The following is an 11,865-nucleotide window of genomic DNA, read 5'->3' as shown; positions in this document are numbered from 1 at the left end:
CATTAACCATACAATGCTGCATCTTTATTCCTGGTGGCACAGCTGGAGGAGGAAGGATGTCGGTAACAAAATGATTGTGTCATGCTTGTTTGTGTGTGTGTGTGTGTGTGTGTGTAGGTGTGTGTGTATGTGTATGTGTGTCAGAGTGCGCATGCCATGTCAGTCCAGCACCTCTCCATCTCCTCAGGGGGTTTGACTTTGGCTGCTCCTAATTTCAGACATCAGCTGTCAAACAAACACACACACACACACTGATTTCACACCTTGCCTCTCACAAGTGTGTTGTGATGTTGTCACAGAGTTATCTGCAGCCAATCAGGAAAGTGTGTTAGTGTGTCTCCTTTTTACTATAAATCATCACATTCAGCTGTAAATAATGCAGTGACGGTGCAACTCTCACACACGCATGCACACAGACACACACACATGCAAACACACTTACTTCTTGCATGCAGAGGCGCAGATGGCTTGCTCTCACCCTGAGGCTGCCATTAGCAACATGAACAGTTTGGTTGACCGTCGCCGCACACACACACACGCTCACACACGTTCACACACACACAGCTTCTGCAAACCATGATTGTACCAAACTCCTTAAACACACACAAACACTGATGTTGTGTTTCAGTGGAAAGGGGAGTTTAGAATGATCACAATAAGAGTGTTAAAGCAGAGATGGGATCCTAAACCGGTTTACTTTATGAGCTCAGGATCCAAGAACAGCCCCTCTTTCTCTTTCACAGCTCTCTCTTTCTCCCCAAGAGATGAAGAGAGCTACTTAAAATAAAGAAACACACATTTTTTTTCAGATGTCAGGAATGGGTGCAGTTTCCTCATCCCTCCTCTAGGGGGCAGTGTGAACTGTGGTCCTATTTTTAGCTCAGCGTCCGTTAGCGGACAAGATATTTATAGCCTGAGATCGTTCACTGTTATCCTGCTGAGGCTCAGCCCACTCACACACAATCACACACACACAGGCATGGGCATCCTCCCACACACACTGAAAGGAATATATATTCACACACACACACACACACACACCACACTGGGACGAAGAGGGATTTATAAACACACACTACACCCATGCATGCAGTCATACAGAGGGTATCAGACGCCTGAAGGTGATCCTCTGCAGCAAAACTGCTGCTGATGGAAAAAAGGTTAGCTGATGTAAGCATTAATAAGCACCACACACACACACACACACACACACCTACACACACCTTCACACGAGTTCATCCCAGCGTTCCAAGGAAACACGGCTGCTTTAATGGACATACAGCTGAGGGAGGAGGTGAACATGAACCTATAATAAGCACACAGAGTCACAGGATCTTCATGCATGCATATGTCCATATTTAAAGAAAACTAGCATCCTCACTCACGCTAACATGCTACACAAAGCTCGCTCTGACGTGCCTCCACACAAATGCAGCGGCAGCATTTGTTCACTAAGTGCCACTCTAAAAGCCCCCAGACCAGTTCACACTCCAGTGCACGCTGAAGCTGGCTAATGCTCCCCGCGGAGATGCTCAGGACACACACACACATACACAAACACACAAACACACACACACACACTCTTGTCTGTTCAGATTCCACAGGCTGCTGCAGACCCAAACACAACAGCCAAAACACATCAGCAGACGTGATGCTGCAGCTGAGGTTAGCATAAAGGAGTGCAGGCTACACAAGCCCAAATCTGACCTACATTTGTTAGACCAAGAGGTGATTTTTTTAAAGCCTCAGAATCAGCAGCTCACATGTGCACTATTTCTGACTACTGCAGCTTGAGTAATGTTTAACAAGCAGAGGAGTCGTCTGCACTGGTTTGGCCTTAAAAAATCTCCAGACGGCATCACTTGTATACCAAAGTAAAGCATTAGATAAAGCACAGTAAGTATGCATTCAGTTTTACCTCTCATTACAGCTTACAGTGGACAGTAACCAGTCTTGTAGTGATCCTCTGGTCTCTGATATTTGTGCAGCACTTTCACAGAGGGCTCACAGAGATCAAAAACTTCAAGGACCTGGAAGCACAGCTAATCGACTTTTCCATCACCCCTCTCTGAAGCTAAATTGATGCTGTCTGTCATATTTCCACCTTCTGTCAAAGCTGGACTCTGGCCACTAAACCTGATGGAAAAAAAGCAGGACATATTGGACTGCTAAACCTTGGTTAGTAGTCCAGTATAGAGCTGCCCTCTATAAGGGAAATAAACCCTCGCTGCTCTTGAATGTTCAATGGTTTTTACGTGATGGGGATATTAGTACTGTGATGAAGAAGTACTGCACACTGAGTCCTGTCCAACTTCTAACTAAGGGTTTTTTGTTGGACATGCACCATCAACACTCCCAGTGCAGCTGCAACCCTCAGGACAATCAACATTAACGCAGGCTGAACTATTGTACTGGTAACAGGCAGGACTGCAAACTTGTCATGGTGTAAACAGATGGTCCTGGAAAGACCTGCATGGCTGCACAGAAACTGCATAGTGTGGACTGATCGCAATGGAAACTGTCACTCGATTTTGTCGATGCAAAAATTGGTTTACTGCACCCAACCAAGTTTGAAAGCCAAGAGAAACAAACTGTTCTTTGAGCTGTTTTGAATGTGTTTAATAAGTGCATTTAATTTACAGTGTTGAAACCGTTTGTGGTGCACATTTTAGTTGTCAGGTTGTAGGGTAGTGGAGAAAATTGCGGGCTGGGAAGTGGGTTGGGTGCTTCTTGAGGTTATCCCAAAGGAAAAACCACTAAAGTGAGGAAAAGGTAAAGGTTAAAAAGACAATACAAATTAGCAAGAAACAACCAAAACAAAACTGGGGCAAGGATGATTTAGTTTAATCATTGCTGCCGAGCAAACTCTCAGGGAGACCCTGGAAAAACTCCTTTGGGAAAAACAAAGATGGACCAAGGGGCTTTAAAGGGTGAACAGTAAATGCTTGGATGAATAATAGGCTCATTGAAAACCAGCTACTGTACTACAGAAACTAGAAACTGCTTTCAAACCTGCAGAAAAAGATCTTCTGTAGTCACACTTTGATTGTTCATACACACAAAGGGAACCTCTGTTTCCTTAACCACGTGCTCCATTCTACCTACCAATGCAGTATCATACTGCGTTTGAAGGTAGTATGTAGTCTGACTGTTCTGTTTGATCTGGTCTGCAGTATGCTGGGTCAGGCATTGCTGGATTTTCGGTTTAGTAAAGCTGAAGTTAACAACGGCCAAGCTGATAGAGAAACTTCTTCTTTAGCATCAGTTATGATTTAAAAAGTTAAGAGGTGGTTTATATGATATTTAATAATTTATATTATTATTATAAAGTGCCCGCCCACATATATAATACATTTTATTTATAGGCGCCTTTCTTGGCACTCAAGGTCACCTTACAACATTAAAAACAAACAGAGTTTAAATAACAAACAGTAAATAAAACACAGTTTAAAAAGCTTTAAGTGAATGGACAGAGGAGTTGTGGTCAGATGGAGTAAGCCAGTTTAAACAGATGGGTTTTGAGTTTGGATTTAAAATGTGGGAGTGAGTCAGTGTTACGGAGGTCAGGTGGGAGAGAGTTCCAGAGCTGGGGAGCAGAGCGGCTGAAGGCTCTGCTCCCCATGGTAACAGGGCGAGCAGGGGGGACAGTGAGGTGGATGGAGGAGGAGGATCTGAGGGTGCGGACGGGTGTGGCAGTATGGAGGAGGTCAGAGAGATATGGAGGGGCGAGGTTGTGTATGGATTTGAAGGTTAGGAGAAGTATTTTGTAGTTGATCCGTGTGTGTGATGGGGAGCCAGTGGAGCTGTTGCAGGATGGGTGTGATGTGGTGGATGGAGGCGGTGCGTGTGAAGATACGGGCGGCTGAGTTTTGAACCAGTTGAAGTTTAAAGAGGGTTTTGTGGGGAGGCCAAACAGAAGGGAGTTGCAATAGTCAAACGGGAGGTGACGAGGCTGTGAACAAGAATGGTGGTGGAGTAGGGAGTGAGTGAAGGACGGAGACGGTTAATATTGCGGAGGTGAAAGTAGGCAGACCGGGTGACGTGGTGATATGGGAGGTGAAGGAGAGGGTGCTGTCGAGGATGACACCCAGACTCTTAACTGAGGAACATATATGTAAAAATAAGAAGCAGAAGGTTAGCGCTGTGCATGTGGGAAACAGTGCGTGAGAGAGACTGGTCCACTGCGGCAGTAGCTCAGTCCATAGGGACTTGGCTTGGGAACCGAAGGGTCGCCGCTTCGAGTCCAAGCATGGAAGAAGTTTGGCAAGTGGACTGGTGGCTGGAGAGGGGCTGGTTCACTTACCTGGGCACTGCCGAGGTGCCCTTGAGCAAGGTACCGAACCCCCAACTGCTCGGGGTGCGCTGTTTGACGGCAGTATCCTCACTCTGACATCTCTCCCTAAGCATGTTCACTGCATGTGTGTGTGCATTTGTATGTATATAGTTTGAAAACAGCCAGTGAGTCAGCACAGAGTACTGGTATATATAAACTACTCACACCTGGTCTCAATCAGGACCAATCAGTCACACACACACCTGACTCTGCTCTGGGATGATTCCTCCACCAAACTCAAAAACTATCCAGAGTGAGCCCCTCACAATAAATAACCATAGAAGAGCTTCTCTCAAATACTGTCTTATGTTCCATGCAATACATATTCTGGATTTATGTCAAGTCATAATGCAGGTTGTATAATTAGTGTGTAATGTTTGAAGTATACACAGCCCCTTTCTGACCAACAGTTCTATGAAAGGATTTATATCAAGCTGATTTAAGAGCTGGTGTCAGGGGGTGATTTGCCCGACAGAACTTAAAGACTGGAGGCAGGGGGAAACAGTTAGCCTGGCTCTGTCAGTAGATTTAAGATATCTCTATCAGCACATCTAAAACGCAGAGTTACTGCTTCCAGCCAGAGGCTTATTGGCTGGGAGCCAATCCAGCTGGGATGCAGTTTCCAACCATCTTCCAGGATGGGAGTCCTCCCCTCCTCTGTCTCTTCCTCTTGTTTCCTGGCAGGTCGTGTCTACATTTAACAATAGACCTAGCCAATCAGGAGCCTCTGACGTCACAAATCACAATCTAATTCCTGAGAGCCTTGCGGAGCTGATATTGTTGCAAAACATTAAGCGAATGCCTAAATACAGTAGATCCACAAATACATTCACAGATTTGTACACAGGTCTATTAATGCTGGATTACTGTCTTCATATTTGCAGATCTGCACACATGTTTGTGGATCTATTTGCACATTTACAAATTGTATCACAACAAAATTATCAATCAATCAATCTTGATTTGTATAGCGCCAAATCACAACAAACATTATCTCAAGATGCTTTTATATCCAGAGCAGGTCTAGACTGTACTCTATGTTCTATAGCCCCAACATCAAGACAGGATAAGATCCAGTCCCATCTTACAGACAGGACTCAGTCTGATCTCATCTTAATCCACCATGAGCAGAGCACAATCCCAGGGATTCAAGAAAGGTCTATGGTTAGTAACTTTGATGGGACAAGGAGAGTTACAGTAAAGTAGTACATATCTTTGTCCCAACTTTCTTCACCCTGCAGGCCCAGTTCACAGTCACAAGAACACTAGATGACCTCCAGCAAGTTACAGTGGCAAGGACAAACTTCCTTAACAGGCAGAAACCTCCAGCAGGACCAGACTCATGTTAGACACACATCTGCTGAGATTGTGATGGAGAGAGGGATAGAGGGAGATGAAGAGAGAGAGAGATGATAGTGGTGAGACGAATAGTTTAGTTTTAGTTTTTAGTTTATTATTGTGTCATGCATACAATCATTTGCCCCGCCCGCATGGGCTTACAAGACACCATAAATACATGCAGCCCAGGGTCAGAGCACACAGCATGATCATTCCTTGTAAGGAAACTGAGGGAGAAAATTATAATAGAATAAAAGAAAATGATAAAAATAAAAATGCACACTACTTAAAAAGACTAGCTTGTCTTCTTTTCCAGGCTTTGGTGCAAAATTAGCAAGTTTAAACACGTCAAAATTAAACAACCAATTTAGATTTTGCACATCTGCCCACCACAATATTTCAGGCTTTTACAGGCAATTTGTTGAAAGAATATCTCTCTGAATTCATCATAATTTGTACAGTATTAAAGAAAATGGGACTCTGTTTCTTTTTCATTCAAATCACACATTTCACAGAGTCTGTTTTCTTCTGGGATATTTTTTGAATGACCGACCTCAATGGCCAGATCTTAACTGTGCAACCAAACATATTTGGCTTCTAGATAAACGAGACCTTAGATAGGGGCGGCAGTAGCTCAGTCCATAGGGACTTGACTTGGGAACCAAAGGGTCACCGGTCCGAGTCCCAGTATGGACGAAGTTTGGCAAGTGGACTGGTTGTCACAGTTATCACCTGCCACACCTGCTCAGCCTCTCAGCCCACTACATTTCCACTCCCCTTCGTTTACCTGAACCACACTCTCCTCATTAAGCCAACACAAATCACCTGTTTCTCATTACCTGCTGCCAGTATTTAAGTCCCGGTTTCAGCTCACTCAGTGCCAGATTGTTCTCTCTGCAAATGCAAGACTCTCCAGCACTTTCCTCGGACTGATCTCCCGGTTTCGACCCTGCCTGTCCCCGACCTTCCTTCCTCGTTTCTGCCCTGGTAACTACCTCAGCCTTCTGTCCCCGACCAAGAGATTTGCCTGCTCCTCTTTTGTTTCCAGCCTGATCCTCCACACAGCGAAACCAGCTTCTCAACAGACATTGTGTGACCTGGTTAGTAAAGACTGTTACCTGCTGTTTCCTCCAGGCTCCAGTGTGCTGCTTTTGGGTTCACCCTCACACCCGTAACACTGGTGGCTGGAGAGGTGCTGGTTCACTTGGCACTGAACCCCCAACTGCTCGGGGTGCGCTGGTTGATGGCAGCATCCTCACTCTGACATCTCTCCCTAAGCATGTTCACTGCATGTGTGTGCATGATTGTATGTATGTACCAAAAGCTGTGTGGGTAGCATGTCCAAAAAAAAAAATAGCACGAGTGAAAAAATTGAATTTCCCTCCTGAGGATTAATAAAGTGCTTTCTTTCTATAATTCGGGGATGGAATAGTAGTAGTATTAGCGCTTTAAAGATTCACAGACTTGTCATCTTTTGATACAGGCTACGCTTCATGAGTTACCAAATTTCTTTCTTCTGGTGAAAGTTTCAACAGTTTGTTGTCCTCTGGTTGCTCAATATGTAGACTCTCAAAATGTCACACCACAACTTACCTTCAAAGTCCAGACAGTCCAAACAAATCAATGCCTCTCTCAGTCCAAACCTTTGTCTACAGTCATCCTGGCACTTTTCCTGGAAGTTTCCATAAACCCACTTAAAGAGCTCACCGAGGCAGACTGCTGGCTCAATTTCTGCCCCCCTCCTGTTTGTGTTTTCATGTCATTAATATCTGTCAGCTTGGGTTTTTCACTCCGGCACCACGACTGAGTACTTCAAATTGTTTTGTCTCGCTTTCTCTATTCAGCGTTTCTTTTTACGCTCTCCTAATTAAGTAAAACAAAAGATGTGCTCATGACGGAGAAGCACAGCCATTAGGGCACCTGTGGCTGGAGGTCTCATTTCTGCTAATGGCTGCGAGAACAAAACAGGTGAAAGCAGACGTCGTGAACAGCCTCTGACAGGTACTGAGAAATACACGAGGTGTTTAGGTTTGGCTCGGCGACAGAAACTTAATATGAGGAGAATATAAAAATATACTGTCAGAACACTTTCCCTACTTTCCCTTCAGTGGGAAATATTTGCTGCCGAGCTTATTTACATTCATGCAGCAGGTGAACTGTACACTGAACTCATCCGAAACAGAAACAAAGCTGCACACAGCGCAGCATACAAATGGATTTGTGTGTGTGTGTGTATACTCAGTCATTGCAGCTCTCTATGTGCATTTATTTTGCACTCTGCTGCGCTGAAAGTGTATGAAGATGAAAGAGGTACCTGTGAGCAGTTCAAACACACACCTGCTGCTCCGGAGAGAGAAAAAAATGACTCAAGCACCACAGAGAAAATGTGAATATATGAATTGTTTGGTTATGCACTGTGGTGAAAATAAGGGAGGAGGAGGGATTACTCTGATTTTCAAACAAACCCGGGAGGAAGATGAATGGTGGAGGACAGGAGGTGAACAAAAACCACAGAAGAAGAAGAAGAAGAAGAGTAGATGCAGATGATGCGGTGCCAGGTGCTGTGTTACATTTCTGACCATTTTATGGCAGCTGTTGGTTCTCGCTGCACGGTTTGAGACCTGTGAGGGGCTTAGTTTACTCTGCAAACATGTTACTAGTTTGTACAGAGTAAACTGCTCAAAGGACTCAATCTGTGTCGGTCTGTGCCTTGCTTAAGGGCGTCACAGTGGTGGCTAGTGAGAAAGCTATTGTCCACCTCAGGGTCCAGATTTCCCCTGTTGGAATCAAAGTTAAACTAGCAGCCAGGGAGGTGCAAAATATGAGATCTTTAAACATTAAACTTGCATAAAACAATTATTTAACAGCATTTCATTCTCAGTTAAGAAAACCTAAAGGGTGAGAATGACCATCAAGATCAGAAACAGAGCCAAATAGTGCGACTTGGCCTTTAAGGAGTCAGCTTTGTCGGTAGCAGGGGCTTATGATTTCTGCACCTTCAAACAATAACCTTTTCAATTTTACAGATTTTTGTTTTTTCATGTTTGATGCTAGCAAAACTGATTCTCTAAGTTATGAATGAAAAAATAAATGCTTAGAAAGTGCACAACCAAAAGCAAAACAAATCAAATCAACGCCAACGCAGATTAGTGGATTTAAAAATGCATCAGCGGTCATAAAATATGATACTCCTGCTAGCTAGCAGTTAGCTGTCAGCTGCAGCTAACAGGTGCACAGCTCAAGACAGAGGCAGGTTACTTTCAGCTCAGGATTGTGACTTACAGTATGAATGCAGCTTGCTCTGACAGTCCTCTTCCTCCCTGTCCTCCTCATGATCCTCATTATCCTCAATATCTAAAGCTGGGGTTGGTATTCGGGTTTACACTTTTTGTTATACTGGTTGAAATGATCTTTATGTCCCGATGGTAATCAATACATAATGTGTTCTTAAAAAAGAGTGACCTGGGAAAACACCAACCAATCCCTGCCATCAGGAGCCAAATGATGAAACCAATCAGATCCCGTCCTGCCGTTCTGCCCGCCTCCTGCAAAGCGTACATTTCATGTTTGTTTGTTTTTAACTTTCACTATGAGAAGGTTTTGGTGTTTTCTTACCGCTGAGTGAGACATGAGTTGACGTAGTGGAAAACACAAACCATGTGCTGAGGACCGGTTTGGAATCAGTCACCATCATATGGTCGCGAATCAGCGGTGCTCGTGCATGTGAGCGGGGGCGTCATTTTGGAGGAGCTCCAAGGGGAGGGGGGGAGGGGTTTGATGGAGTCCTGAGGAAATGCTACATTCAAATTCATGCTAGTTTTCCCAGGCTACCAACCCTAGCAATCCAATCCCATCACTCCACCTCAGGAAATAGCATCCTCTTTTTTTTCTAAATAGGAAGTCTGTTGCTTGTTAACAACTCTCCTTCACTTCTTGTCAATAAGGTAAGTAAATCGTTCCATAATGGGCTGACTAGCATGAGCTTATTGTGTTTCTCTAGATCACTTTGACACTTTTATCAACTCCAGGACTAGTAACTTTTAAAGTAACATATTTTAATGTTGTCCAAAAATCCATTTAGACCTGCAGCGATAGGAACCAGCAAAAATTATGTTGGCTATATATATTTCAAATATATATTATTGCAATATTATTGTGTCTGAGACAGTCAACCGATGAATTCACATCTATCAATAACAAAAATAGTAGAGTAATCTTGTCGGTGCATTTTTGTCAACATTTATGCTATTAAATTAGAAAAAAACACATTCATATTATGTGTTAACCATTTATACCTATCAGCTAAATGTTTTCAATACTATGACCAGCTGCCTAATATTATGTAGGACTCCACAAGACCTCTGAAGGTCTGCATTGGTATCTAACACCAGGATGTTAGCAGCAGATCCTGGAAGTCCTGCAAGTTTCTAGGTAGGGCCCCCGTGGAGTGGACTTGTTTTCCAGCACATCCCACAGATACTCAGTAGGATTGAAATCTAAAGAATTTGGAGGGCTAAGTCAACAACTAGAACCTTTCGTGTTCCCCAGGCCACATACTTTCACTAGCCTGTGGTCCTGACAGTCCTGATGCTTCATATGCAACAATACACTACCGTTCAAAAGTTTGGGGTCACTTAGAAATGTCCTTATTTTCTAAAGAAAAGCACTTTTTTTTTCAATGAAGATAACATTCAATTAATCAGTAATACACTCTATACATTGTTAATGCGGTAAATGACTATTCTAGCTGCAAACGTCTGGTTTTAATGGAATATCTACATAGGTGTATAGAGGCCCATATCCAGCAACCATCACTCCAGTGTTCTAATGGTACATTGTGTTTGCTAATCGCTTTAGAAAGGTAATGGATGATTAGAAACACCTTGAAAACCCTTGTGCAGTTATGTTAGCACAGCTGAAAACGGTTTTGCTGGTTAAACATGGTGAAGCAGCGTTTAGTCATTATGCTCCACATATCTGGAACAAGCTCCCTGAAAGCTGTAGGTCTGCTCAAACTCTCACCTCTTTTAAATCAAAGATTAAGACTTTTTTATTTACCTCTGCCTTCCTATCTTAGATTATTTTAACTCACTTTAAATTAAAATTTTAATGTAATTTTTAATATATTTCTAATTTTCCTTTTCTTTTCTGTTTTATTATATTTGTCATTTTAATTATGTTCTTTTATGCCTGTCTGAATGTCTCCAATGCTTTTAATGTGTTAATGTAAAGCACATTGAGTTGCCCTCGTGTATGAAATGCACTATACAAATAAAGCTGCCTTGCCTTGCCTTGCCTAAAGAAGCTGTAAAACTGGCCTTTCTTTGAGCTAGTTGAGTATCTGGAGCATCACATTTGTGGGTTTGATTATACTCTCAGAATGGCCAGAAAAAGAGAACTTTCATATGAAACTCCACAGTCTATTCTTGTTCTTAGAAATGAAGGCTATTCCATGCGAGAAATTTCCAAGAAACTGAACATTTCCTACAATGATGTGTACTACTCCCTTCAGAGAACAGCACAAACAGGTTCTAACCAGAGTAGAAAGAGAAGTGGGAGGCCCCGGTGCACAACTGAACAAGAAGACAAGTACAAGACACCTCACAGGTCCTGAACTGGCAGCTTCATTAAATGGTACCTGCAAAATGCCAGTGTCAACATCTACAGTGAAGAGGCGACTCCGGGATGCTGGCCTTCTAGGCAGAGTGGCAAAGAAAAGACCATATCTGAGATAAATAATAAAAGGCCAATAGTTGGCCAATAAAAGGAAAAGATTAATATGGGCAAAAGAACACAGACATTGGACAGAGGAAGATTGGAAAAAAGTGTTATGGACAGACGAATCGAAGTTTCAGGTGTTTGGATCACACAGAAGAAGATTAGTGAGATGCAGAACAAGTGAAAAGATGCTGGAAGAGTGTCTGACGCCATCTGTTAAGCATGGTGGAGGTAATGTGATGGTCTGGGGCTGCTTTGGTGCAGGTAAAGTGGGAGATTTGTACAAGATAAAAGGGATTTTGAATAAGGAAGGCTATCACTCAATTTTGCAACGCCATGCCATACCCTGTGGACAGCGCTTGATTGGAGCCAATTTCCTCCTACAACAGGACAATGACGCAAAGCACACTTCAAGATTATGCAAGAACTATTTAGGGAAGAAGCAGGCAGCTGGTATTCTGGCTGTAATGGAGTGG

This window comes from Notolabrus celidotus, chromosome 8 (genome assembly GCF_009762535.1).
Source record: "Notolabrus celidotus isolate fNotCel1 chromosome 8, fNotCel1.pri, whole genome shotgun sequence".
NCBI classification, from domain to species: Eukaryota; Metazoa; Chordata; class Actinopteri; order Labriformes; family Labridae; genus Notolabrus; species Notolabrus celidotus.
This window is presented reverse-complemented; position numbering follows the sequence as displayed.